The sequence below is a fragment of the Callospermophilus lateralis genome, chromosome X (assembly GCF_048772815.1).
Source record: "Callospermophilus lateralis isolate mCalLat2 chromosome X, mCalLat2.hap1, whole genome shotgun sequence".
Taxonomy (NCBI): domain Eukaryota; kingdom Metazoa; phylum Chordata; class Mammalia; order Rodentia; family Sciuridae; genus Callospermophilus; species Callospermophilus lateralis.
In genome coordinates, this window is record NC_135325.1 from 46,551,734 (window position 1) to 46,556,813 (window position 5,080).

A 5,080-nucleotide genomic window follows, 5' to 3' on the forward strand; every position below is an offset into this window, starting at 1 on the left:
GGTCTTGCTAAGTTGTTTAGGGCCTTCCTAAATTGCAGAGACCTGTAATTCCAGCGGCTCAGGAGACTAAGGCAGGAAGATAAGTTTAAAGCCAGCCTCAGCAACTTAGCAAGGTCCTGAGCAATTTAGCAAGACCCTGTCTCCAAATAAAAAGTAGAAAGGACTGGGGATGTAGCTCAGCAGTAAAGTGCTCCTGGGTTCAATCTCCAGTACCAAATAAAAAAAAGAAGAAAGGGGAAAGGGAGGAGAGGGGGAGATAAGGAAGAGGAGGAAGAGAAAAAATAATATTGTTTATTAATATTAATGTGTTTGCACAGATAACTCTCTGAACTCAACATGGGAAAAACTGAGAAAAGAAAATCAAGAAACCAGTGATGAATAGAAAAGAATGGCTCAAAGACAGAAAATTCATCAGAAAAACTGAAGCTTTGTTGAGACTTATAAAACTAGTTAAAGGAAACAAAAGAAAATAAAAGCCATTTTACTCTACAATCTGAGCTACCAGAGAAAGAGAGGGTACAGTGTAATATTACTAATGACAGCCAAGAGAAGACTTGCTCAATTTCTATTCTGTTTCTACATTGTTGTTTTCTTTTCAGTGCTGGGATTGAACCCAGGGCCTCACAGAGGCTAGGCAAGTGCTTTACCGCCAAGCCACAGCCCTCTACTTGTTCTACCAAAAGGAATATAGTTTTCTTAGAAATAAGGAAATGGAAATGCAATAATTTCGGGGAGAAGAAACAGTTGATCAAAGACAGGAAATGTCCTAATACTTAAATGTGTTAAGTGGCTAATTTGGCAACTGAAGTGTAGAAAGTGGGTAAAATTGAGGGGCTGGGGTTGTGGCTCAGAGGAAGAGCACTTGCCTGGGATATGTGAAACACTGGGTTTGATCCTCAGCACCATATAAAAATAAATAAATAAAAGGTAGGTATTGTGTCTATCCCACAACCCCCAAAAAAGATGTCTTATAATGAAGTTAAGCTCATGAACAGCTTGTTAAGCTGTCAATGTAGTGATTTTAGTCTGGGAAAGTTTTTCCCCAAATAAGCTTTTTTTTTTTGGTACTGGGACTTGAACCCAGGGATGCTCTACCACTGAATACACCTTCAGCCCTTTGATTTATTTATTTATTTATTTATTTATTTATTTATTTATTTATTTATTGACAAAGGGTCTTGCTAAGTTGCTTAGGACCTAAGTTGCTGAGGTTGCTCTCAAACTTGCAATCCTCCTGCTTCAGCCTCCTGAGTTGCTGGGGTTACAAGCACGTGCCACCATGTCCAGCCTAAATCAACATTTTTATCAGTGAATTGGAAGATTCTAAAAGCTTATTTATCCAATTTACTGACACAAAGCTGAAAAACATGGCAAATATATTATGCAATTTATTTTTATTTTTTTTTTAAATTTTAATATTTATTTTTTTAGTATTTGGCAGACACAACATCTTTGTTGGTATGTGGTGCTGAGGATCGAACCCAGGCCGCACGCATGCCAGGCGAGCGCGCTACTGCTAGAGCCACATCCCCAGCCCCATATTATGCAATTTAATTCAGATAAATTTAAAAGTCTGAATTTTGTTATTTCACAATTTTGTTTAATTTCTTAAAATTTGTTCTAATTAGTTATACATGACAGTAGAATGCATTTATGTGCTTTGACATATCATACACAAATGAGGTATAATTTCTCATTTTTCTGATTGAACATGTTGTAGAATCACATAGGTCATGTGGTCATATATGTACATAGAGTAATAATGTTTCATTCTACAATCCTTGTTATCCCCATATCTCCTCCACTTCCTTCATTCCCCTCGACCTAATCTAAAGTAACTCTAATAACATTATATTCTAGTGAAAATGTGAAATCCAGTGCGACTAATCTTGCTTTTAAATGATTTCTTTGGAATATTAGAAGTTAAAATGGGTTTAAGTGTAAATAAGTTATGGACTTAACAGTTGGATATCAGTATCTCTAAGTAAATTAACAAAATGGGAAATGATGAAAACAGATAATCTCTTGTTCTTGTTAATAATGTAGTCACAGATAAAATCACCATACAAAACTCTACATCTTTTACATGAAATGATTGGAAAATACAATTTAAAAATCAACTAATAATTATTAAATACATAGATATAAATCCAACAAGAAATATGCAGTACCTATGCAAAAAGATATCCAAACCTTAACTGAAGAAAATTAAAGAAAGTTAAAATAAGTGGGTCAAAATACTATATTCTTGGACAGGAAAGCAAAGTGATATAAAGTTCTCAAATTCCCTTAAATTCATTTATTCATTAAAAAAAACATTCAATTTCATCTCCTAACAATTTTTTATAACAAAGTGATTCTGAAGTTCAGTGGAAATGTAAACTATGAAAAATCGCAATAACATCTTTGAAAGAATATAATTATGAGGGATGTTCTGCTATCAGATATCAACTTATACTTCAAAACTACTGTAATACAAACTGGATTTATTGGCATGGAAATAAAAAAAATCAATCAATGAAACATATAAAGGCTTTGGAAAGAGACTTAGTATATATATGGAAATTTACTGTTTGGTTAAGTGAGTACATTAAATGGGTGGTGAAGGAAGTAAGTTGTGTCTAACTTGTGCCATTCTCTGATCCAGTCCCACCCTAATACACAGTTCAACAAAGGTGTTGACTGCCTTGTTCAGAGCTCCTCATCCCAAGTGTGTGCTGAGTATCTCTTGCTTTGCCCTGGAGCCTCTCTAACTAACCCACAGAAGTCCACCTGACCCTGATACATGTCCATGAAGGGAAACAAGAGCTAATGGATGAATGCTTCACTCTTTTGAGACTTGCATGAATGGTTCTGAGCCAGATGTTGTAAGCAACTGCCACATTGGGTCACTATAGTGGTCACACACTAGATAATGCTTGTCATTCCACAACCTTGCTACTGCAAATAGGTTCACTTTGCTTGATGTTGATAAGCATGTCATAATGTCACCAGATGAATACAACGATGTTCTTGGAAGGGAAAAGGGGATCTCAACTCTGTACTGGCAGGTTTTTGACGTATCCCGCAGAAAGTAATTCCAGAATGTGTTAAAAAAGGCACAAGCAAAAATTTAATCAGAAAAGCAATAGAATATATACTCAAAGGGAGAGGGAGCATGGGCACTGGAAAATGAGATGCATTTTTAGGGTCTCAGGCTTCTTTTTTTTTTTTAGAGAGAGAGAATTTTTTAATATTTATTTTTCAGTTTTTGTTGAACACAACGTCTTTATTTTATTTTTATGTGGTGCTGAGGATCAAACCCAGCGCCCCACACATGCCAGGCGAGTGCGCTACTGCTGGAGCCACATCCCCAGCCCAAAGGCTTCTTCTTTTAAAGTAAATTTTGTAAATGGAAAGCATGAGATGTATGTGAGGTGGTGTGAGTCTAATGAGCTTAATACTTTTGATCACGAAGCACATAGCAGGTCACAGTATTCTGGTTCCTAGAATCTTCAGGTTGATGTTATCTAGTTAATAGTGTTTAGACTGTGCCCATATTATAAGTTTTAACCATTACTTTTCTCTCTAGGTTTTGTTTAATCAAGCTAAAAAAAAACATTTTGTAAACTCACAAGGTATAAAGGCACTAGTTATCTGGACTTACAGTACTCTTTTGTGCCCCCAGTACTCTGATTGAATCTGGGGGCACTCTACCAGTGAACCCCAACCAGTTTCATTCTATTTGAGACAAGTTCTCACTAAGTTGCCCAGGGCGGCCTTGAACTTGCAGTTCTCCTGTCTCAGACTCTCAAGTTGCTGGGAGGATTTACAGTACTCTTCAGATTTATTAGATCTTCAGTGGATTCAGGCCTGGAGGTTGAAAGTGAATTCATGGGATTTTTAGATTTAAAGTTACAGTCCCTTTTTCCTTCCCTGCCTCCTTTATATCAATCCTTATCCTACCTCAATAATTTTGAGGGCCACATTTTAAGACAGACTTTACCAACATGGGTTTTCAGGAAATCAGGCAAGATGTTAAAGAGTATGGCAGTCATATCACATGATAAACACTTGGGAGAATAGGACAAATTCTGCATAAAAATGACCTGGCATCACACCAGACATCTATTTGCTCTCTCAAAGCCATTTCTGCACCAACCATGGCCACCTTTGTGGAACTCAGCACCAAAGCCAAGATGCCCATGTTGGGTTTGGGCACCTGGATGTCTCCCCCAACAAAGTCAAAGAAGTCGTGAAGGTGGCCATTGATGCAGGATATCACCACATAGACTGTGCCTACATCTATCTGAATGAGAATGAGATGGGAGAAGCCATCCAAGAGAAGATCCAAGAGAAGGTGGTAAAGCGGAAGGACCTCTTTATTGTAAGCACGTTGTGGTACACCTTCTTTGAGAGGAAGCTTGTGAAGGAAGCCTGTCGGAAGACCCTCAAGGATCTGAAACTGGACTATCTGGATGTCTGTCTTATTCATTGGCCCCAGGAATTTCAGGCTGGGAAGGACTTATTCCCCAAAGATGATAAAGGCAACAACCCCATCAGTAAAGTAACATTCTTGGATTCCTGGGAGGTCATGGAGGAGCTGGTGGATGAGGGGTTGGTGAAAGCTCTTGGCATCCTCAACTTCAACCACTTCCAAATTGAAAAGCTCTTGAATAAGCCTGGACTCAAATATAAACCAGTGACTAATCAGGTTGAGTGTCACCCATACCTCACCCAGGAGAAACTGATCTAATACTACCACTCTAAGGGCATCACTGTCACAGCTTACAGCCCCCTGGGCTCTGCAGAGAGACCTTGGACCAAACCTTCACTACTGGAGGACCCTAAGATCAAGGAGATTGCTGCAAGGCACAAAAAATCCCGGCCCAGGTTCTGATTCAGTTCCATATCCAGAGGAATGCGGTGGTGATCCCCAAGTCTGTGACACAAGAACATATTGTCGAGATCTTTCAGATTTGACTTCAAATTGAGTGATAAGGAGATGGCGACCTTACTCAGCTTCAACAGCAACTGGAGGATCTGTGTCCTGGCTGACCAGGCTCATTTGCCGGAATACCCCTACAATGCCGATTACTGA

At 38.5% G+C, this 5,080-nt stretch overlaps 1 pseudogene; it reads left to right on the top strand.

Moving 5' to 3' along the window:
• Positions 1-4,142: 4,142 nt before the first annotated feature.
• LOC143639261 (aldo-keto reductase family 1 member B10 pseudogene) lies at positions 4,143-5,080 on the top strand (annotated as a pseudogene).